The 25,709-nt window shown below is 35.8% G+C and overlaps 1 pseudogene; it reads left to right on the forward strand.

The window, feature by feature from the left end:
- Nucleotides 1–6,829: 6,829 nt before the first annotated feature.
- On the forward strand, nt 6,830–7,419 carry LOC123834610 (M-phase phosphoprotein 6-like; annotated as a pseudogene).
- Nucleotides 7,420–25,709: the final 18,290 nt, after the last annotated feature.

Genomic DNA, 25,709 nt, shown 5'->3' on the forward strand with positions numbered 1-25,709 from the left:
AAATACTTAAGATTCACAATTTGTCTAACTAAAGGATAAAAGCAGAATGCAGGGTATGAAGAATAGAGTGTGAGTCACATAGATATAATTGTTAATCTATGTGCTGCCACTTAGTAGCATGTGACCTCAGGTAAATTGCTTAACCCCCTTAAGCCCCTGTCTTCTTACCATTACATAAACATTTTAATGCATAATATATAAGATTGTTTGAGGAAAATGTGAGATAACGAATACACACATTTATCTCAGTACCCGAAGAGAGTACTTACTCAATAAAATGTAGCTACTATAGTATGATTGTTATTGTACATACTCAGTGGGGTTTTTTTGTTTGTTTTATTGAGAGAAAGGTAGGGGGAAGGGCAGAGGGAGAGAGAGAATCTTAAGCGGGCTTCATCAGCACCGAGGTTGACACAGAGCTCCATGCAGGGACTTGATTTCAGGACACTGGGCATTGAAGAGAAGCCATATCCTTTAATTTGCATGAAAACTGGGATTTTTATGGAAAGAACAGGAACCTGCTCTACATTGTTATTCAGGCATTTTTGGAAACTATCATGTGTGATGTCTTTGCAGAGTGAGACATATACCAAGAAAGGAGCTTAAATACCACTTGCAATTTTGTTTGTCCAGTCTCCAACTTCGCACACCATTTCATTGCTTCTGTTCTCTGATGAAGAGAGTGATATGGTTGTAACAACTAAGTCTACTAGGATGGCAGCAGTGATACTTTAGGAGCCCGTAACCCCCTGTAAAAGCAGGTTGCAAAAAGATGAAAAAGTCCAGATAGATAACGCAGCAACAGGGAACAGTGTTTAAGAGGCAATTAGCAGCAGCACTGGCAGCAACCCATGAAGAGCAGAATAATAATAATGTCAATGGAGAAGTACGACACTCTTCTACATTCCTCCATAAAGGTCCGTATTTTCTGAGATTTCTAAAGAAATTAAAATAGAGTAAAGAAATAAACAAAATTTCCAATTTATCAATTGGAATATTTGATGCCTTACCAAAGCTGTGGTCTTCAGTGCAGGGGGGTGACAGGGGTATCATGAGTTCACTCTTCTTACTGCAGGTGATTGCCATTGGCCAACCTTATCTAGAAATTACAGAGTAAGAGGTCTCGCCAGTGTAGTCCATGCAAGTCAGCCTCACCAGGCACTGAGAGGTAGAAATTGGGGATGTTTATCTTGATGGGCAAATGGAGGACATTCAGCATAAACCAGTAAGTTTTTGGAGGAAGAGAATCCATCTTATTTAAAAAAAAAAAAAAAGCTAAAATATTTAACATTTATTTATTAATTTTAAGATTTTGTTTATTTTAGCACATGCGTGTGAGAGAAAGAGAGAGAGAAAGAGAGAGAGAGAGAACAAGAGAGGTGGAGGGGCAGAGAGAGAAACAGACTTCCCTCTGAACAGGGGGCCCGATGTGGGACTCGATCCCAGGACCCAGGATCCCAGGATCATGACCTGAGTAGAAGGCAGAACTGTAACTGACTGAGCCACTCAGGCACCTCAAATATTTAACATTGAATTACCCCATTATTTTTAACTCCTAAGGAGCTCCTGGTATTTCAATAGTATCGATTCACAATAAACCTTGTATCACAAGGAAATTATGTGTAAAAATGCATACCACATTATTTTTAAATAAAAGTAAAATTTCATAAACAAATATTGAAATGATCAAATATGACAAATTATCGATCAATCACCTATCTATTTTTAGTGAAAGCTATTACTTGAATAGTAATTTCCTTGTACTTCTATTAAAGCAGATCATACCTTAAGACATTCTTTTTTTGGATAAATTTCTATCTAATAATAGATGTGAAGTTTCCCATGGTGTTTTTTTCTCCCCTTGGGCTATCACTTTTTATCCTACATCCATGTACTTTGAATATTTCATCAATTTCCATAGCTTTGATAGTGATCTGTATGTGTGATGCATGAATCTTAATCACTCTTCTCCATCTGTTTTCATTTTCAGGTCATAGCTCTTCAGTGGATGACATTTCTACCTGATGTACTGACGTCACATCCTTGTCCAAACAGTTCAATACCAAGCTCATCGTATCTTTTTCCCATTAATATTTTTTTTCCTTCTTCCTACAAATAGAGATTATTTCTCTAGCTTCTCTTTTCTTTTAATATTCTATAAATAAGACATGGGGCAACTATCTGTGGCATCTCTTCAGAAGGACTGCTATGAAGAATAAAGATAATGAATGTGAAATATTCTGCTAACACTAGAGAAGTTAAATATAAATGGTTTGAAAATTTAGATTCCATATTTGTAATGAATAATAAAGATTTTCTTGGGCTAGGGGAACTAGATTTATTTTTCAAACACATTTGGTGTCTTTAGTGTTTATTTTTATTTATTCATGCTTAAGACATTTCAAATTTAAATTTCCAACATTTGGTATTTACTTGACAACTTATGTAATGTTTATAGTAATTTGCTCACCAAGAGGTAGTAGATATTTTTATATATAAGTCATATTTCTAAAATGTATTTGGCCATTTTCCATATTTGTATCTTACTAAATTTGTTTCAAAATTTTAATGAGCATGCTTATTTACAGAATTTTAGCATCTGTATAATATGGTTCTATAAATATTTTATATTAAAATGTAAATAATAGATAGTATCTTTAATAAAAATTAAAATATCTGTAATAGTATTACAAATTTGATATTTTCATGTTAAATTGGCTTTATTATGTTTCCAGATTATTTACTTTTTGTAAAAAATTTACATTCTATTTACTTAAGTTAAATTTGGTGTCTCTGCCTTGATTCCATGTTCTCTGCTGTCAATGTTTCCTACATTTGATCTTTAAAAAAAAACCTTTTTTTGAGGTGTCTGGGTGGCTCAGTCAGTTAAGTATCTGCCTTTGGCCCAGGTCATGATCCTGGGGTCCAGGCATCAAGCCCCACCTCAGGCTCCCTGGTCAGCGGAGAGTCTGCTTCTCCCTCTCCCTCTGTCTCTCTCCCTCTGTCTTCTCCCTGCTCATTCTCTTTCAAGTAAACAAATAAAATCTTAAAAAATAATAAAAAAATAAAAAACCTTTTATTTGAATTCCCAATGCTTCTAATTTTAATATGACTATCATAATTGCATAGCTAGTAGAATATTTTCCACATTTCCAATTTACTGTGCCCAATGGACTACTGTTGAAAATTCTACGAGACTCTGAATAGTTTTAGGATTAAAACTGAAGCTCCTTCCAGTGGTATTTTTAACTAAATATCCTTCCCAGTTTTGTCTCTCCTTTTTCTCTAATCAACAGAGGAAGAAGGAGAAGGAGGCATTGGAGGAGGAGGAGGAGGAGAGGAAAGAAGGAAGGAAGGAAGGAAAGAAGGAAGGAAGGAAGGAAGGAAGGAAGGAAGGAAGGAAGGAAGGAAGGAAGGAAGGAAGGAAGGAAGGAAGAAAAGAAAGAGGGAAAGATGGAAGGAAGGAAGGAGAGAAAAAGAAGGAAAGACAAAAAAAGAAGGAAGGAAGAAAGGAAGGGGGGAAGGAAAAAAGAAAAGAAAGAAACAGAAGAAAGTTAGTTCACTTGAAGTATACACCAATCACCAAGCCCATTATTTCCTGCCCTCAGCTTAGTGTCAGTTTTGTGATTCTCTATATCTCTCTTTCTTGGAATATGTACTTTCATACACTTCTATACCTATGAAATCCATTATATACTTCAAGGTGAAGTGATTCCATGTCCTGTATTAAATTCAACTTTCTTTCTTCTAAAAACCAGATCATTTTCTACTATTCCCCTCATCATATATAGCCTACTATATAAAAGCCTCTATAACAGCTTATTGCCTAATAAAGCCTAAATTCCTTCAGTGAAGACAAAGTTTTCCCTATGTACATATTAAGACTATATTATAAATATACCCATGCATAGATATTTAACACAACTTGATCTGATTCAACTATAAATCATTTTCTACTACTTAAATGTGTATTTTTTGAGATCCTACTCTCGCATATTGTTTCTTAAAAAATCTTATTCTTCTCACACAACTGAGCTACACATGGACAGTATGACTTATACAAAGTCCTTAAAGTCTTAATCAGAGAGGCATCTTGACTCTATGCTTTTTTTTAATTAATTATTTTTGATGTAGTGTTCCATGATTCATTGTTTGCGTATAACACCCAGTGCTTCATTCAGTACATGCCCTCTTTAACACCCATCACCAAGCTAACCCATCCCCCCACCCCCCTCCCCTCTAGAACCCTCAGTTTGTTTCTCAGAGTCCATAGTCTCTCATGGTTCGTCTCTCCCCCCAATTCCCCCCCTTCATTTTTCCCTTCCTACTGTCTTTTTTTTTTTTTAACATACAATGTATTATTTGTTTCAGAGGTACAGGTCTGTGATTCATCAGTCTTACACAATTCACAGTGCTCACCATAGCACATACCCTCCCCAATGTCTATCACCCAGCCACCCCATCCCTCCCACCCCCCACACTCCAGCAACCCTCAGTTTGTTTCCTGAGATTAAGAATTCCTGGTATCAGTGAGATCATATGATACATGTCTTTCTCTGATTGACTCTATGCTTTTTAAATGCAATTTTAAATTAAATTTGGGTATGATACATTTATTTTTTATAATAAAGCTTTTCACTTTTAGTCTAAAGTGACTCCCAGAAACTAAATTTTTGTTTACTTGTCATTTTTTTTTTTTAAGATTTTTTTTATTTATTTGTCAGAGAGAGTGGGGGGGGTGCTGGATCCCAGGACCCTGGGATCATGACCTGAGCCAAAGCAGACGCTTAACCAACTGAGCCACGCAGGTATCCCCTACTTCTCATCTTTGATTGGATATGTTCATAATTTAGGAAATTATTCCTTCTTGCAATTACCACTATAGAATCCCCAGCCCTCACAGCCCTGCACTACATTCTATAACTTTATTCCAGAATATGTAAACCTTTATATAGAACAATTTGTATTAAATATAACCTATAAATCTTACAAACCCCTGAGTCAGATACTGGAAGCAGAGGGAATAGTAGGTATGCTTAGCAGATATTCTTTTCAAAAACAGCCTGCTAATCTCCTAAATTTTCTTTACAAGGAGAAATTCTATTGTCTGGAGGTTCTGTGTTTCTTTTTTGTCAATACATCTATACACCTTTAAGATTCTTCTCTGAAATCCCATGCTACCCAGAAAGGATGCTGACCTTTTTGCTTATTTTTATTTTTTGTCTGACTTTACAGAGGTTTACATCTTATATCTAATGTTGATACCTATGATTGCTAATAATGCCAGACCATCTTTCAGACTCCTTTTTCACAAAGCAGCATTTCTAAAGAAATAGGCAATCTTAGAGTATCTTCCACCCTCCCTTGATTTTCCCTCTATACCAACAATACTAGATGAACAGCTGCTGAAGTGATGTCTATCTGTAATATATTTTGTTTATATTAGTATTCAAATCATTTCATATCACTTAATTATACCCATGTCTACATGGTGATGGCCATCATGATAGCTCCTAAACATGCTCTTCTGCTTTCTCACCTTGTCCCTCACCACTCAGGGGGCAGAGGCAGATTCTCTGACCATTGAGTTGGAAAGAAAAAAAAAAAAAACATATTTTGAACAACAAAAATACTAAATATGCAAAAGTCATACATGCAACAAAGAATGTGAAAAATAGAGCAGGATAATGAATTAGAGAGTCCCAGGTTAGGACCCGATACAACTTTTAAATAGTAAGGTAGGAAAGTCTTCACTGAGCGAATGGCTTTCAAATCAAAACTTGAAGGAACTGAGGGAGCAGGCATATGGATATTTGGAGAGAGAGCCATGCATTTTGCCAAATTTTATTAATTTTGTTTTCTCACTAAATAAATTTCACTTAAATTTCTTTAATGTTTTTTTCCTTGCTTTTCTGGTACCTTTTTAAAGTTACTCTGTTTCTGATATGCATAATTGTTTATGGTGCCAATTATACATTGTATATATACAAAAATAAAGAATTATATATAAAATATATGTTCAAGGGGCGCCTGGGTGGCTCAGTCGTTAAGCGTCTGCCTTCGACTCAGGTCATGATCCCAGGGTCCTGGGATGGAGCCCCACATCGGGCTCCCTGCTCGGCGGGAAGCCTGCTTCTCCCTCTCCCGCTCCCCCTGCTTGTGTTCCCTCTCTCATTGTGTCTCTCTCTGTTGAATAAATAAATAAAATCTTTAATAAAATAAAATAAAATAAAACAAAATATATGTTCAATAAATATTTTCTTTTGTATATTAATCAATTCATTAGAAATATTGTAAATTCAGCTATTTTGTGTAGAACTGAATTCCAGAAAGGTAACATTAGAATTATCAAAAGCTATTAAAGCAGCTATAAGATGTGCTTACTTGCTCTCTCTCTCTCCCATTTGATTCAAACCTTCAAACTTATTCTTTGAAAAGCTAGGGAACAAACTCTAATTTAAAAAAATATTTAAGTGGGGTGCTTGGGTGGTGCAGTCAGTTGAGCGTCCAACTCTTGGTTTTAGCTCAGATCACAGTCTTGGGGTTGTGGTCTCTGGGTTGTGGGGTTCCACAATCTGCAGACTCTGCTTGGGATTCTCTCTCCCTCTGCCTCTCCCCCACGCCGCACACATGCCCTCTCTCAATCTCTCTCTCTCTCAAATAAATAAATATTTAAAAAAATAAAAAAAAAATACTGAAGAAAATCATGCTTCTTTTTTTTTTCTTTTTCAAATATCTTGGACAAATCATATATGTTTACAACTTTTTAATTTATTGGTTTTGCAAAAGAAGACACTATCTTGGGGCACGGCTCCGAACAAGAGCCAATATGGTGGCAGAGCGCAAGACGAAACTGTCCAAGAACCTGCTGCGCATGGTGTTCGGAGACCAAGAAACAACTAGAAGAGGAAGAAAAGAAAATCATTAGTGAAGAGCACTGTGGATTTGCCAGAACTTAAAGAAAGAGAGTGTTTCATAATAGAAGAGCAGAGTTTCTTGTTATGTGAAGATCTTCTCTATGGAAGAATGTCATTCAGAGGATTTAATCCTGAGGTTGAGAAATTAATGCTCCAGATGAACGCTAAGAACAAAGTGGAAGAAGGTGAAGGTGAAGCAGTGGAGCTCGATGTGTTAGATGAAGAAATGGCCAGAAGATAAGAGATCTTGGTGGGGACAACTGGAAAAAAGTTTGCCAAAAAAAAGAGACCATGCCAATTATGAAGAAGTTGAAAATGGACATATAAAACCAACAGTTAAAGTAAAGAAGATGTTTCTAAAGCCCCAGGATTAAAGTAAATGCTTTGAGACAGAGCTCAGGAAGGCCTCAAAAGAGTTAGCATATTGTGGAACTCATTCTGAAGGCTTCTCTGTAGTTATTAATACTATAATGTTTATTTGCAAAGAAATGGATAATTTTGGTAATATGCCATTTTTGAAACAGGTGTGGTGGATGTTATACATCCTTTACTCAATGGTGTTCATCAGGAATGGATTTTTAGCCCAGAGGTATGTGGTTGCTTCCTAAGATCTTTTTGACCTCAGATTTTTTTTAATAGAGCTTTCCAGTCTCAGACCTTGAATTGATACACATAAATTAAGCCAATGTTTAAGTTGCCCTTATGTTTATATTTTACTTTAAGTCATTAATCATGCCAAGCCAATTTATCCATACATTTTGGAATCGAATGTCATGAGGACTTAGCATATATAAATTAGGAACAAACATGCCTCTCCAGCCTGAAGTACTTGCATGCTGCCAAGTCATTGTTAGTTTGTGGAATTATAGATTTTTGTTTAAAGCTTTTATTAATAAAAATTGTTCTGTAATAAAAAAAGAAGACACTGTCTTATTCAGTATTTGTAAAAAAGAAAAATCATTTGTTTAAAAAGTAGTTTGCAGAAGACTCAGGTCATCTATAATTCTCATTAAAAGAACATCTGGCAAGTTAAAAAGGAAAAAATGCAGAGGGCTTGAGTGAAGCATGTTTGATTGTCTAGGTAACTGCAATGGAACCTGGGTCACTGGAGTAGATCAGGAGAGGTGAGAGTCAAAAAATGAGATCAGGAGGTAACAAAAAGTTTGATTTGCAGGGCCCTGTAAGTCACTGTCAGGAATTTGCCTGTATTGTTAGAGCAACTGAGAGCCCTGGAGGAGTACTGAGCCATAGAATGACATGATATGACCCACCTTTTAAGAGGATCTCTGTGACTTTTATCTCAAGAATAGAATACATGGAGAGAGAGTTAGAGATTATTACAATCATTCAGGCAAGAGAAGTGGTGTCTTCATCCAGGGGGTTAGCAGTTGAGTACTCAGATACAGATTCTGAATGAACTCTAAGAACAGAGACAACAGAATTGAATGATTTTATCAGGGACTTGAGAGAAAAAGAGGAGGCAGAGATGACTCCAAGGATTTTTCTTGGAAAACTGAAAGGATGGGGCTGTCATAAAATATTGAAATGAAATACAAATAGTGCCGAAAATAATGTTATACAGCATTCATTAATAATGACATTAGTGTCTACTATAGTAATATCAAAGAGATGATCATCTTCCTATGCTAAATGAGTTTATAAAAGCTAATAAACCTTTGATACAAAAATTAATAATAGAAAAACCTTAAAAATAAAAAGATGCCATTTGTAAAATTTAAGCTATTTTCTTCTACATAAATCTCTAATTTATATGTGGACATTTTATACACACTATTAAATTAACTAATTAATCTATCATTTGTTAACCAGTATTAATGAGCACCTACTATAGGCTAGTATTCTGTGATCCAGCAGTAAAAATGCCTACCTAAATTCTAGTGAAGACAAGAGGTTACTTAGATAATTTTAAATAGATAGTTATACAGTGATTTCTTTAAAGATTTATTTATTTATTTTACAGAGAGAGAGAGAGTACACATGCAAGTGGGAGGAAGGGCAGAGAGACAGAGAGAGAATCCCAAGCAGATTCCCCACTGACTGCAGAGCCTGACAGGAGGCCTAATCCCAAGACCCATGAGATCATGACCTGAGCCCAAATCATGAGTTGGATGCTCAAATGACTGAGCCACCCATGTGCCCCTATACAGTGATTTTTTTTTACACTTACATTATGAATTCTTGGAGTTTTGCCATTAATTATGTTAAATATAATGTGCATGCAAATATGACGATATTTTTGATACTGATAATTGGTAAGAGCTTCAGGATTTACTGGATATTTAGGATGAAACAAGACAGAGAAGATAACAATTATGATAGACCTTGAATACCTAGGGGAATATCATGTTTCAGAAGATGATTTTATAATGAAAGCAGGGGGTAAGAACTGAAGAGGAATAAACAGGAAGCTGAAATGAGTAAAATTATGTTTAGAAATAATTTCACCTAACAACATAGAATATGAAGTGGTAGGGATTGTACTGAGACACAATACAAGAGCTCTGCTTAAAAGGTTACTGCAGAAAAAAAAAAAAAAAAAAAAAAAAGACTGTTGCAGCAAAGTAGACAATATATTTTGGAGATCTGTACTGTCTTTTAGTGATTGACTGGCTTTGGAGAAGAGATTACCAAAATGAAATGGAGGGTCATTGTACTTACCCAATTAAAAGAATAACTTTCTTTTTTTTTTTTTAAGATTTTATTAAATTATTTGACAGAGAGAGAAACAGCGAGAGAGAGAACACAAGCAGGGGGAGTGGGAGAGGGAGAAGCAGGCTTTCCACTGAGCAGGGAGCCGGATGCGGGGCTCTATCCCAGGACCCTGGGATCATGACCTGAGCCGAAGGCAGATGCTTAACGAGTGAGCCCCCCACGCGCCCCCCCAAATCACTTTCTTTAGCAAAATATTGGGCATGTGGCATTGTGATTGATTCCTATATTTTGGCATAACTGACATTCTCCGGAGAAGGCTGATGGAAAGAATAACAGATTTTTGGAGACACTGGAAGATAACCTTATTCCTATCTCCTTTCCTTCTTTCCACATACCAAAATCTATCTGATAGTGGCAAATTGTATGGAACGTGAGAAATATTTTTATAACTGGTCTGAAGTACAGGCTCTAGTACCTGCTTATTTGGGAGAAAGAATAAAACTAGAGAATCACCTTTAGCAGCTCTTTTTCAACAGGGTCTATAAATAAAGGAATCCACAATCTGGGTTCTAATGCTGGCTCTTCCAGTATGCAGATGATGAAAGCATTCATTTATTCTAGAAAGCTTGAAAACATTAGAGCTAAATTAAATTGTATGTGAAGTCAAAGCCCATGTTTGCTCCAGTGACCACTCAGATTATAGCTACAGTGTGTTCGGAGGAAAATGAAAAGAATCTTTAGACTATATTTACATACGTAGACGATACATGTATAACAGTTTCAACAAATACTTTTAAACTACTCCTCAAAATCTTCGAATGAGAATGAAAAATTGATCTTAAGATGGCTGACTTATTAATGATAAAACACTGAATCAGATATATTTAGAAATGTGTTTCAAATTGTATAATTCAGCTAAGGCTTTTAAAATGTGGCTGAGAGGGCGCCTGGGTAGCTCAGTTGGTTGAGCGACTGCCTTCGGCTCAGGTCATGATCCTGGAGTCCCTGGATCGAGTCCCGCATCGGGCTCCCTGCTCGGCGGGGAGTCTGCTTCTCCCTCTGACCCTCCTCCCTCTCATGCTCTCTGTCTCTCATTCTCTCTCTCTCTCAAATAAATAAACAAAATCTTTAAAAAATAAAAAAATACAAAAAATAAAATGTGGCTGAGAATTGCTGCATGAAAATAAATGAAAAAGTATAGATACGTACTGTTGTGTAATCCCTGATTTTCATCACAGGAATTTAGCTGTTGGTATTTTCTTTATAGCATTAAATTGTTTTGTTTAAAACACTTTGTATAATTTGTGTTTTTAATTTTGTAAACACCATTTATGTTGTGATGAGAAGTACTTGGAAAAATCATTAAAAAGTTGTTTATTAACTTGCCTTGACTTTTTGAAAATGCCTCAATATTCTGCACGTTAAGTGTGCTCAGAGCGGGGGCACCTGGGTGGCTCAGATGGTTAAGCGTCTGCCTTCGGCTCAGGTCATGATCCCAGGGTCCTGGGATCGAGTCCCACATCAGGCTCCCTGCTCCTTGGGAGCCTGCTTCTCCCTCTGCTTCTCTCTCTCTGTCTCTCATGAATAAATAAATAAAATCTTTAAAAAAAAAAAAAGTGTGCTCAGAGAGATCAGCAACCTGCGAGCATTCTGTTAGATATCAGACCAGTCCTGAATATCTTAAAGGAAACCTACTAATTAATTTAATCTTGATTTTTTCATTTTCTCTTCAAAAGAGTTGTGCTTTACCAAAGCTTATAATTGTGCATATTTTTGTTTCCCAATTTCAATATACATTTGTAATTAATATGGTACCTGATACATCTTGAAATAGACAGGAACAAAAACACAATGGTCACTACTCACTAAATTAACTGTTTTGATTTGGATAGTTTTACAGATGAGCAACACCTGAGAACACAGACACTAATTTAAAAATCTCACAAATAAATGCAAAATCTCAGCTGGGATGCATGCCCTGAAATATAAGCATATGGTATCTTGAAACCTCATTTTAGGAGATATGACTTAAAGAATTTCTGACAGGACTCCCTAAGGAAATAGAAATTGATCTTAGAAAAGTAAAATTAGTACAGAAAGGGGGGCGGAGATCTTCACACAGAAGATGCAGCATTTGCAAAACTCTGTGGCAAAATGGAGCATACACCAGTGCTGAAAGAAGGTCAGCATGTCTTGAGTTCATATAGTTGGGGGGGGGGGGGGCGGGATACGGTACAAGATGAAATAAGGAGAAGCATGGAGCAGTCAAAAGATTAACATTTTTGAAGGCTACGATTTCTTTTTTTTAATCTTGGAGAAGATAATACTTGCCTTATTACCACAGAAAAAATACAGCATAAGAAATTTATAAGTTCTGAAATATATATAAGAAAAATGAAATAAAAAATGCTTCCTATTTCATCAGTCTCAGCCATTGTAAACAGAGCAGTTTTCTTAATAGTTTTACTACTTTGAGCATATTAGGATACATTAAAATGATCAAATCATTATTTTGATAATAATATTTTGTGTTGAAAAAAGAAAAACCAAAGAGATATAATGCTTCTAGCTTAGGAAATTAGTGAAGAGATAAATTTATTATTTCACAGAAAGCCAGAAGAGAGATGAGCTTCTGTTTGAACAAAATAGATTAGAGATTGGAATACCTAAGTTTTCAACAAAAATGATGGCATGATTATAGAATGAATAAATGTCTACTGAGTGGACATTGTATATTGTTGTATATGTAACTAATTACTTTAGGTCATTAATTTCATGCAGTGAGCTGGAGTGTATGGGAAGAGGCTGAGGAAAGCTCTGATTTCTGCAGTGATGTGTCTGTGGTAGCCACGGCTAAACATTTCATTCTTTAGTGTATAGATTCCCATAGTCAGGATGGCAATACTCACCGGAGAGATTCCTTCCAGACAGTGAAAAAAGAAACTATCTGAAAAACCTAAGAGTGGTCTTAGTACAGAGTAAATTTATCCAACTGGCCTAAAAAACAGGAAGTACTGTTGTGACAAAGAGGTGATATCACAGAAGAAAAGCAGTGATATCACTAATAGTTGTGTTGCAATTTACAGATCATTTGCTCATGCATTATTTTAGTTGACTCTCAAAACAAGCATATAAGGAATGACTTATGTGGCCTCTATCAATTAACTTATTGTTACTTGTGTGCCTTTATAATATGCATTCTGGTAATAAATGAATAGCTTTATCAAGACAGCTCCTACAAGAGAGTGCTGCACTATGTAAGAACAGAACACCAAAGAAGAATATCAGATTGCTGTTGGGGTGGGGGGGGGACATATTTTCCCTAGGTAAGTTGACAATGTACAAGTCTCTTTGATGTCTGGAAATCCATTTCTTATTAAGCATAAAGCTAAAGTTTTCAAAACCTGTCCTAATAACTTATCAATTTTTTGAAATACTCAAAATATTTTTTTTTAAATATTTCCCTGCTTGGAGCCCATAATATCTGTATATGGTTGTATATATAATTAATTACTTTAGGTCATTAAGTGCATTTCATTTTCAAATTTTGGAGTTACTATAAAAAACAAATTCTTTTTTTTTTTTTTAAGATTTTATGTATTTGAGAGAGAGAGAGAGATAGCACAAGTGGGGGGGCAGAGGGAGAGGGAGAGAGAGAGATTGAGACTCTCAAGCACACTCCACACTGAGCCTAACGTGAGGCCTGATCTCATGACCTTGAGACCATGACCTGAGCCGAAACCAAGAGTCGGATGCTTACCACTGACCACCCCGGTGCCCCAAAAATCCAAATTCTTCATCTGTGATTTTCACGAGCAACCAGAATGATTTATTTTTCAATACTACTACTACTTTTTCAGTGATGATATACCATCAGTCATCTCTACTCTTACTATCAATATAAATGCTTCCTTTCCCTGACTTCTTCCCCTCAGCAGATGAGCAAAGTCAAAATCAACCTATGTTAAAATATCTTCCCCATCTTCTCATTTTGTGATTATATCCTTTAAAATCCTTTTGAAATTATGTTTATTCCAACCTCCCTCATATGTGCCACATTGGCCAACTGGCTAGTCCTCAAATGTATCCTGAAATCTTTTTCTGCCCTTATAATGCTATTGTTCTTCCCTTTGGGCCCATGCTCCCTCTCCCTTCTCCCCATCTTGGCCCATTAGAAATTCATTTATTCATAAAATTCCAATTAAAATACACATCATCAATTAAAGATAACCACATATTCTCAACCAGAGTCAGTATCTCAAACACTCTAGTTTCATCATTTTGTTTCTCCACCAGGTAGCTTGATCCTCACTATCTGTTTAGAGTTACTGCCATTTATGTTTGATACACTAAGCAATAGGGATTCTGTCTTGTTTATATTTATGTAGGCTTCACTTGCTCACATAAGGTTCTTGCAAGAACCTTGCTCAAAATTGCTGCTGAGCAAGAATCTGCCATGTGGCATCGTATCAGTCTCCTTCCAGCTCTGAGAGTTAACATTCAAGGATGCTTCTTTATGTGCTTTTGTACTCAATAGCCAATTGTTCTTGGGTTCTGGTTTTGAGCCACATAGTCTTAGATTCTGATATTTATTTATTTATTTATTTATTTATTTATTTATTTATTTATTTATTTATTTATTTATTTTAAAGATTTTATTTATTTGTTTGACAGAGAGAGACACAGCGAGAGAGGGAACACAAGCAGGGGGAGTGGGAGAGGGAGAAGCAGGCTTCCCGCTGAGCAGGGAGCCCGATACAGGGCTCGATCCCAGGACCCTAGGATCATGACCTGAGCCGAAGGCAGACGCTTAATGACTGAGCCACCCAGGTGCCCCTAGATTCTGATATTTAAAGGAAAGAAAACATCTTATTCTCAATCTGAGAAACCAAAACACTGTGGCTTTCCAATGTTAAGTGTTTCACTGGGTCAAATATCTTAATAACTGCACAAACCAGTTAATTCAGCACAGTTAAGCAATACTTACGATTTTCTATCTAGAAAGTCATTGCTACTCTGACAAATGTTTCTCAAATAAAAATACCTCATGTGACACCTCAATTATGACATCTCAATGTGTTATTTTTATACTTGGGTTTCTAATGCTTTATTTTATTTTATTTTATTATTTTTGTAATGTCTCTGTTCATTTATGTGGGATATCTAATGTAACACTTTATATGAAATGCTGTGTAAATATCTAGATCACTTTTGTAACAATGGTCATGAGGTGTGTTCTGGATTTAAAAATTTATGCATTTATTTTTCAAGAATATTTCAGGGTCGCCACGGTGGCTCAGTTGGTTAAGCATCTACCTTCAGCTCAGGTCAAAATCTCAGGGTCCTGGGATCAAGCCCCACATTGGGCTCCCTGCTCAACAGGGAGTCTGTTTCTCCCCCACTCCTTTCCCACCTACCCACTCATGCATGTGCTCTTTCTCTCTAAAATAAATAAATTTTAAAAATCTAAAAAGAAAAAAAGAATATTTCAAATCCCCGCTTGTTCATTCTTTATATGGACTTGTTATGTTTTCTCCCACTATTTCTCTTATTTGTTTTTGTATACTTGATTTATGTGGTTTTAAGGTAATTTACTTTCAATTTTAAGTTTTATTCAAAATCTAAAATATGAGTAATTTATGATCTCATATTCATAAATTCAAGCAAACACCATGTGTCAAAATACCCTAATTTGGACAGAACACTTTGTTTTTAATTGTACAAGTTGTTTTTCTTAAGTAACGAATAGAGAAAATTTGACATGGCATATGGTAGGTGGGTGGACACCCTGTAGGCACAAACTATCTTGGAAAACTAGACGCCATGGAGAGTGACTCTGGATAAATTGGCAATTAATTGGATGATCTATAGACAAAAAGACTGGTGTGGCATCAGAAATTTGAATCCAACATTGATGGAAATCAAGTACTATTTCTTAGCACTGCGTCACTGTTTTAAGCATGACTGAACCAATTTCTTTGTTATATATTAATACCTTTTCATGATTAATAGCTTTAGAGATAGTTATCCATTATCCATATTTTTTGTATCCTCTTTCTAACAAAAGAAGCTTTGTAAAAGATAGTGGATTGTAAGTATATTTACTTGATCCAAAGAAATGTTCTATTTCAAATGTTTAAATATGTTAGGAAAATGCAGGGCTGTCAAAGTGTATACAAAGGGAATATATATATTTATGTGCAAGAGTTTATTTATGAAAAACATAGGGGCGCCTGGGTGGCTCAGTCATTAAGCGTCTGCCTTCGGCTCAGGTCATGGTCTCAGGGTCCTGGGATCGAGCCCCGCATCAGGCTCCCTGCTCTGCCGGAAGCCTGCTTCTCCCCCTCCCACTCTCCCTGCTTGTGTTCCCTCTCTCGCTGTGTCTCTCTCTGTCAAATAAATAAATAAAATCTTAAAAAAAAAAAAAAGAAAGAAAAGAAAAACATTTATATGCAAGAGTTTAAGGTAAAATAATCTAGATATGCTGCTAAAATTTTGGTCAGGTACCATATTTTTCTTTTTGATACTTTTCAGTTTCTTCCTGAAGAAACAAAATATTACTTATATTATATAAGGCAAGTATGTATATTAAATGGGATAATACATGTAAAGTTCTTCGGGTAGTGCTTTCCTATGACCCATGCTCAGCCAAGTATTACTTATAATTTTTAATACGAACACCAGGAGACTAAATAAGTGTTATAATTAGTTTTCTCTACACAACTGAATATGAATTTAAAATATTTTAATGTTAACTCTGAATATATTTTTATTAAATGTTACTATGGCATAAAATATATAAGTTAATTTTCAAATATTAAAACTTCTTCACCCTTACTAGGAACAAAAATATCTGATGATTTAGAGTAGTGGCTCTGGAACCATATGATCTTGTTTCAGATTCCTGATTTGTTACTTAATACCTTCATTATATTATATATATTATTTAATCTTTCCAAGTCTCAGTTTCCCATCTGTGACATTATGATGACATCAGTGTCTATTTCATAGAGTTGTGAGGATTACATATGTAAATATATGTAAAACATGGCCAGCCAAAGAGTAATCATGCAACAGATGTTATAATTTTAATTAATATTTCATTTTAAAATTTTACTGAAAGATAAATGAAGTTTCTTTTTTTAAAAGACTTTATTTATGTATTTATTTGAGAGACAGAGCAAGAGAGTAAGGGGAGAGGCAGAGGGGGAAGGAGAGACAGATTCCAAGCAGATTCCCTGCTGAGCACAGAGCCAGGCACAGGGCTCTGTGTCAAGACCCTGAGATCATGACATGAGCCGAAACCAAGACACTTAACTGACTGAGCCACACAGGTGCCTTGATAAATGAAGTTTTTATGTCCCTTTTCCATATTATATAAGAAGATCTGAATATTCAATATTTAAGAGCACACTTATAAATGAATTCATTGAAAATTAGATTATTTGGCATTTAGAAAACTTGTCCTGAGAGGTTTTTGACACCAATTTACTGAGAGTAATTAAAACCAACAGAAATCAAAAACTGAAATTCACAAAAATTCTTCTATTAGTGTTTGGGTAGAAGAATTCCATAGTTTCTAAGTCATTTAGTAAAAAACAAAACAAACAAAAAACACAGCAATTTCAAATATAAGATACAAAATAAATGTCATAAAATATAAAATATATGCATTGAGCATATATATTTCTAACATGGGAACACAAAATATTTCATTTCTGGAAATAAAATAGGAAAGATTAATTTATTGAAGGCCTTTAATATTTCTTCAATACTATGCAAGGAAGCCAGGAGTTCTAAGACAATAAAAAAATCACATGTAGGAATTTGCTGAATATCTATTAGTTACATATAATTTCTGTGTCTTGTTAATGTAGACATAACTTAAGCACTACGTTTTGAAAGTAAAATAGATCAAGTGGAATCATATATCAAGACTCCAAATGAAAAAGAAATAGGGAAAAGAAATAGGGAGGAATGTGGCTAATTAAAGCTAAATGCTTCAAATTGAAATAGAAGTAAAAAAAAAGTTAAGCTACTTTATTTAGAGGAAATTGGTTCACTGCATTGTCTCTAAAATTTTTCAACAATCCATGAGATAGATATTATAATTATCATTCATGTGTTTTAAGACCTGACATATACAAAGCTCAAATAAGTTATTGAAAGTCATACAGCTACTTTCCATCAAAATGCAATTGCTACCAAGCTCTGTATGATCGCTATGTTTTCCAAATAAATAGAAACTGGTAATACTTGTGGAAATATCTCAATATAAAGGTATAGCCCAAGGAAAAAACTGACCAGTTTCTTGAGGGTCTATCAATAATTCTTATTTAAAACAGAAATAGTGTATCTTAAAATCCAATAGCACATTTATTCCTATTATACATTAATTATTTCCTTCCTCATGACTGAAGAATACATTCATTATTTGGAATATAAGGCAAAGTATTTTTTAATGTTTAAATCAAGTATCACTGAGGAAAGAAAACAAAAAGAGAAAGTACATATCCAGTCATTTATACCATATATTGAACCCTAGCCAATGTCCAGTACCTAGGATACATAAAGAAGAAGCCACAATAACCTAATCAGGTCAGTGTCTACTTTATAGACTAGTAAACAGAAGTTTAGTGAGTCTAGACATTCCATGCAAACATGCACACAATGAAGGACAGAGATTTAAGTTTCAGAGATGTTTGATTTTACAGTCTATGACTTTTCAATGACTATTACCCATGAAAAACTTAGTTTCTCCAAAGTAGTGCATTATAATAAAATATGCTCTGCAAAGAAGAACCTTACTGTTGCAATGCCTGTACTTTCAATCTCATGTATTGATTGGTGTGATTAGAAGAAGAAATTATTGTACTGTCATTGTATCAAGAGTGGAAATAGATCCACAAGATTAGTTTAGCATGAATAACCTAATAAAAATGATTCTGTAGGTGAGAGAAGAAGTAAAGAAAGAAAATAATGATGAGAGGTAATGAAAACAAAATTCACATATTCAGCAGATTTGAACTAGAGGAACTGGGACACAGGAGAAGTTGAATATGTATTTGTATTCAGTGTAGAAATCATTACTTATCTGAAGTATGAAACTCCATTACCACCATCTTAGTTTCTAGAACTCCAAAGTTATTAATGATTAGGATATTATCCTTCCTTGAATTTCAGCCACAACATTTAACTCAATAACCCACAATGTCAGTTAAATGCTGTATAAAGAAATCCTTCCCTTTACATGAACCATCAAAGTAAAGGAATGTTCCTTTACTTTGCATTATTACCCATAGCGATTACCAATTAATTTTATTATCATAGGCATAATTTTTAATTCTTTCCTATAAGATCTTCCTCAGTTTTCATCCTCTTATTTTTGTGCTTTTTGTTGTACTTAAATTCAATTGACCCCCCATATAAGTAGTTCATTTCCTTTTAATAAAATATTTACTTGGTTTTTAAAAACATTGCTGTTTGATATTTCCATCAACCTAAATTAGAGGTAGTATTTTGCTTTTTTTAAAGTTTTATTTAAATTCTAGTTAGTTAACATAGAGTATTATATTAGTTTCAGGTGTACAATATATAGTGATTCAACACTTCCCTACAATACCTGGTGCTCACCACAAGTGCACTCCTTAATCTCCATCACCTATTTTACCTATCCCCCCTCCTCCCAACCCCACCCCCCCACTTCCCTCTGGTAACCATCAGTTTATTCTCTATAGAGTCTGTTTCTTAGTTTTCCTCTCTCTCTCTCTCTCTTCTTCTCCCTTTGCTTGCTTGTTTTGTTTCTTATATTCCACATATGAGTGAAGTCAAATGGTAATAGTCTTTCTCTGACTGATTTATTTCACTTAGCATAATACTTACCTTCATGTCATTGCAAATGGCAAGATTTTGTTCTTTTTTATGGCTGAGTAATAGTCCATTGTGTGTGTGTGTGTATATATACACACACACACACACACACACATATATATACATATACATATATATATCATATCTTCTTTATCCTTTCATTAGTTGACCAATACTTGTGCTATTTCCAAAGTTTGGCTATTGTAGATAATGCTGCTATAACCATCAGGGTACATGTATCTCTTTGAATTAGTATTTCTGTGCTAATTTTTATATTTTGGGTAAATGCCTAGTAGGGCAATTGCTGCACAATAATTTTCTAAGTTTTTGAGAAACCCCCATACTGTTTTCCAGAGTGGCTTCACCAGTTTGCACTCCCACCAACGGTGCAAGAAGAAGATAAGGCCAAGGCCAGAGATCTAAGTGAAACAGATGTAAGTAACATGCCTGATGGAGAATTTAAAACAACAATCATAAGGACACTCACTGGACTTGAGAAAAGAATAGAACACATCAGTGAGACCCTTACCACAGAGATAAAAGAAATAAAAAGGAATCAATCAGGAGTGAAGAATACAATAAACAAAGCTGGAAACAGGCTTGATGCAATGAACATCAGGCTGGAAGAAGCAGAGGAATGAATTAGTGACCTAGAACACAAAATAATGGAAAATAATGAAGCTGAACAAAAGAGAGAAAGAAGAATTATGCAACATGAGAATAGATTTAGGGAACTCAGTGACTCCATCAAATGTAATAGCATTCATATTAATAGGAGTCCCAGAAGAAGGGGGGTGGGGAACAATAGCTGAAAACTTCCCCAATCTGGGGAAGGAAACAGACATCCAGAACCAGGAGGCACAAAGGACTCCCAACAAAATTAATAAAAGCAAGCCAACACCAAAACATATTGTAATTAATTTTGCAAAATATAGTAATAAAAAAAAATCTTAAAAGCAGCAAGACAAAAGAACTCCTTAACTTACATAGGAAAACCCATATGCTAGCTAGAGATTTCTCCATGGAAACTTGACAAGCCAGAAGGGAGTGGCATGATATACGCAAAGTGCTGAATGGGAAAAATCTGCAGCCAAGAATACTCTATCCAGCAAGGCTATTATACAGAACAGAAGGAGAGATAAAGAGTTTCCCAGACAAACAAAAACTAAGGGAGTTCATGACCACTAAACCAGCCCTGTAAGAAATATCAAAGGCGACTCTCTTAGTGCAAAGGAGACACCAAAAGTGACAAAGACACGAAAGGATGAGAGAAAATCTCCAGAAGCAACAACAAAACAAGTAATGAAATGTCAATAAATGAATACCTATCAATAGTTACTATGAATGTAAATTGACTAAACTCTCCAATCAAAACATATAGGGTGTCAGAATGGATAAAAAAAACAAGACCCATCTATATGCTCCTTACAGAGTCTCATTTTAGACCTACAGACAGCTCCAGATTGAAAGTGAGAAGGTAGATAAACATTTACCATTCAAATAGATGTCAAAAGAAAGCTGGAATAGCAATACTTAAATCAGACAAAGTAGACTTTAAAACTAACACTGTAAAAAGAGATGAGAGGGCATTACATAATCATAAAAGGGAAAATCTAACAAGAAGATATAAGAATTGTAAATATTTATGCACCCAACATGGGAGCACCCAAATAGATAAAACAATCAATAACAAACATAAAGGAACTAATTGATAATGCAGTAATAGTGGACTTTAACACCCCACTTACATCAATGGACAGATCATCTAAACAGAAAATAAACAAGGAAACAATGCCTTTGAATGACACATTGGACCAGATGGACTTAACAAATATATTCAGAACATTTCACCCTGAACAACAGAATCCACATTCTTTTCAAGTGCACATGGAACATTCTCCAAAAGAGATCACATATTAGATCACAAAAAAGGCCTCAACAAATACAAAAAGACTGAAATCATACCATGTACCTTTTCAGACCACAACTTTATGAACTAGAAGTCAACCACAAGAAAAAATTTAGACGACCACAAATATGTGGGGTTAAACAACATACCACTAAACAATGAATGCGTCAGCCAGGAAATGAAAGAAAAAGTTTAAAAAAAAAAATACATGAAAACAAATGAAAATGAAAACACGATGGTCCAAACCTTCAGGATGCAGCAAAAGTCGTCCTAAAAGAGAAGTATATAGCAATACAGGCCTACCTAAAGAATCAAGAAGGATCTCAAATAAACAACCTAACCTTACACTAAAGAAGCTAGGAGAAGAACTAAAAACAAAGCCTAAAGCCATCAGAGGGAAGGAAATAATAAAGGATAGAGCAGAAATAAATAAACTAAAAAAAAATAACAACAAAAATCAATGAATAGATCAGAAAACTAGGAGGTGGTTCTTCAAAAAAATTAATAAAATTGATAAACCTCCATCCAGATTTCTCAAAAAGAAAAAAGAGAGAGAGAGAGAGAAAGACCCAAATAAATAAAATCATAAATCGGGGGGAGCAAGATGGCAGAGTAGGAGACCTAAATTTCATCTGGTCCCAGGAATTCAACTAGATAGGGATCAAACCATTCTAAACACCTACGAACTCAACAGGAGATTGAAGAAAAGAATAGCAGCAACTCTTGAACAGAAAAGCGACCACTTTGTGGAAGGTAGGACATGCAGAGAAGTGAATCTGAGGCGATATTCGAGAAGACAGACGGTGTGGGGGGGAGCCTATGTCAGCCGCAACTGACAAGTGATAGAGAAGCAGAGCACAAAATTGGAATTTTTAGAAGTCGGCTCTGCTGAGGGACGTCGCTCCAGTGGCTAAGCGGGATGTTGAACCCTCACTGGGACAGTGTGGTCTCAGGACCCTCAGGGTCACAGAAAGACTGGGGGTGCCTGAGAGCAGCAGAGCTCCCAGGTATCAGAGCAGGGAAGCTGGCTACAGAGATGGAGCTGAGGAGTGGGCTTTCAGCTCGGGGTTGCCATAAACCGTGATCTGCGGCACAGTCAGGCCACTGGCTCTTCCAGCAGAGACCCAACAAGCGGCAGATCTGGGGAGACTCCCCTTCCTGCCCCAGGAGGAGCGGCTCGGGAGTGCACTGCAGGAATCTGCTGGGTTTGAAGACTCTGCACGGGGTCGTGCGACAGAGATAGAAACGCTCGGTCACAGGTGGGGTGAGCATGGACTGTGGCCAGAGACCGAGGAAACGGGAGTGATTGACTGCTTTTCTCTGGGGGCCCACTGAGGAGTAGGGCCCCAAGTTCTCGGTTCCTCCAGGGCAGAGTTGGGAGGCCCCCATTTTCACTCTCATCCTCCAAAGCTGTTCGGAAAGCTTGCAGGGAACAAAAGCTGCCAGCCCAAACCCGAGCAGATTACTTAGCCCGGCCGCCGGCAAGGGCGGGACAATTCCGCCTCCAGCAAAGACATTTGAGAACCACTGCAACAGGCCCCTCCCCCAGGAGATCAGCAAAAACAGCCAGCCAAGACCAAGTTTACCAATCAATGAGAATGGCAGAACGCCAGCACTAGGGGAATATACCACATAGGGTTCACGGCTTTTTTCCCCCTGATTCTTTAGTCTTTCAAAGTTAATTTTTTTAATTTTCTTTTTTCCTTTTTCTTTTTTTTTTGAAAATTTTTCCCTTTTTAAAACATCTTATCAATCCCTTTTTTAAAAATCTTTTTTTTATTTTTCATTAAAAAATAGAGTCATATTCTATCCCTTCATAATAGTTAACCTTATATTTGGTATATATATAAGTTGTTCTCTCTTTAAAATTTTGGGATACAATTTCTTCTAACAGACCAAAATATATCCCAAATCTCTAGTGTATGGCTTTGTTCTAGTCTCCTGCCTGATCACATTCTCTTTTTTTTTTTTTTAATTCCTCTTCTTTCTTTTTTCAACCAACTTCTTATCTTATCAATTCCTTTTATAAAATCTTTTATAATTTTCATCCTTACAGTCATATTCAATCCCATCACCATATTTAAGCTTATTTTTGTACATATGTAAGTTTTTCTTTCTTTAAAATTTTGGGAGGCACTTTCTTCTATCAGACCAAAATACATCCAAAATCTAGTGTGTGGCACTGATCTATACACCAGCCTGATCATATCTGATCATATTCTTTTTTTTTTTTAATCTTTCTCTTTTTTTTTTTTTTTCTTTTTTCTTTCTTTCCCTTTCTCTTCCCCAGTTTCAGGTCTCTTCTGATTTGTTTAGTGTATACTTTTCTGGGGTCATGTTACCCTGTTAGCATTTTGTTCTCTCATTCATCTGTTCTCCTCTGGACAAATTGACAAGACAGAAAAAATCACCTCAAAAAAAAGAACAAGAGGCAGTACCGACTGCCAGGGACCTAATCAATACGGACATTAGTTAGATGTCAGAACTAGAGTTCAGAATGATGATTTTAAAGATACTAGCTGGGCATCAAAAAAGCATGGAAGATATTAGAGAAACCCTTTCTGGAGAAATAAAAGAACTAAAATCTAACCAACTCAAAATCAAAAAGGCTATTAATGAGGTGCAATCAAAAATGGAGTCTCTAACTGCTAGGATAAATGAAGCAGAAGAGAGAATTAGTAATATAGAAGACCAAATGATGGAAAATAAAGAAGCTGAGAAAAAGAGAGATAAACAACTACTGGATCACGAGGGCAGAATTCAAGAGATAAGCGATACCATAAGATGAAACAATATTAGAATAATTGGGATCCCAGAAGAAGAAGAAAGAGAGAGAGGGGCAGAAGGTATATTGGAGCAAATTATAGCAGAGAACTTCCCTAATTTGGGGAAGGAAACAGGCATCAAAATCCAGGATGCACAGAGAATGCCCCTCAAAATCAATAAAAATCGGTCAACACCCTGACTTAAAATAGTAAAATTTACGAGTCTCAGAGACAAAAAGAAAATCCTGAAAGCAGCTCAGGATAAGAGATATATAACCTACAATGGTAGAAACATTAGATTTGCAACAAACCTATCCACAGAGATCTGGCTGGCCAGAAAGGACTGGCATGATATATTCAAAGCACTAAACGAGAAAAACATGCAGCCAAGAATACTATATCCAGCTAGGCTGTCATTGAAAACAGAAGGAGAGATAAAAAGCTTTCAGGACAAACAAAAACTAAAAGGATTTGCAAACATGAAACCAGCCCTACAAGAAATATTCAAAGGGGTCCTCTAAATAAAGAGAGAGCCTAAAAGTAACATAGACCAGAAAGGAACACAGACGATATACAGTAACAGTCACCTTACAGGCAATACAATGGCACTAAATTCCTATCTTTCAATAGTTACCCTGAATGTAAATGGGCTAAATGACCCAATCAAAAGACACAGGGTATCAGATTGGATAAAAAAAATAAGACCCATCGATATGCTGTCTGCAAGAGACTCATTTTAGAATCAAAGACACCTCCAAATTGAAAGTGAGGGGGTGGAAAATCATTTACCATTCTAATGGACACAGAAAGAAAGCTGGGGTGGCAATCCTTGTATTGGACAAATTAGATTTTAAACCAAAGACTATAATAAGAGATGAGAAAGGACACTATATCATACTTAAAGTGTCTATCCAACAAGAAGATCTAACAATTTTAAATATCTATGCCCTTAAATGGGAGCAGCCAATTATATAAGCCAATTAATAACAAAAGCAAAGAAACACATCGACAACAATACAATAATAGTGGGGGACTTTAACACCCCCCTTCACTGAAATGGACAGATCATCTAAGCAAAAGATCAACAAGGGAATAAAGACTTTAAATGACACACTGGACCAAATGGACTTCACAGATATATTCAGAACATTCCATCCCAAAGCAACAGAATACACATTCTTCTCTAGTGCCCATGGAACATTCTCCAGAATAGGCCACATCTAGGTCACAAATAACAAATTTCAGTTGTTGGGAAGGTGACTCTGACTCCTGAGGAGGAAGCCTGTTTGAAGAAGAGTGCAGATACACTTTGGGGGATCCAAAAGGAGCTGCAGTTTTAAAGTTTTCTAATGTACCACTTCACTGTCTAGACTACAACAGGATTTTAGTTGGAGGTTGTGTATATTGTCCTTATTATCTGATCTGTAACTCAAGTATATTAAAATGGCCTAAGAAAAAACATCAGTTTCCTAAAGTTGTAAATAGGAATGGTTCACCAAACCCTGCAGCTGTATCCTGATGCTGGATGATACCTGTCTTTGTAGTCCTAAATTGGTTAACGTAAGTTAGCTCCAC

Source organism: Mirounga angustirostris, unplaced genomic scaffold (assembly GCF_029215605.1).
Source record: "Mirounga angustirostris isolate CCGP_5_RB_7025 unplaced genomic scaffold, mMirAng1.0.hap1 SCAF_1, whole genome shotgun sequence".
Taxonomy (NCBI): Eukaryota; Metazoa; Chordata; class Mammalia; order Carnivora; family Phocidae; genus Mirounga; species Mirounga angustirostris.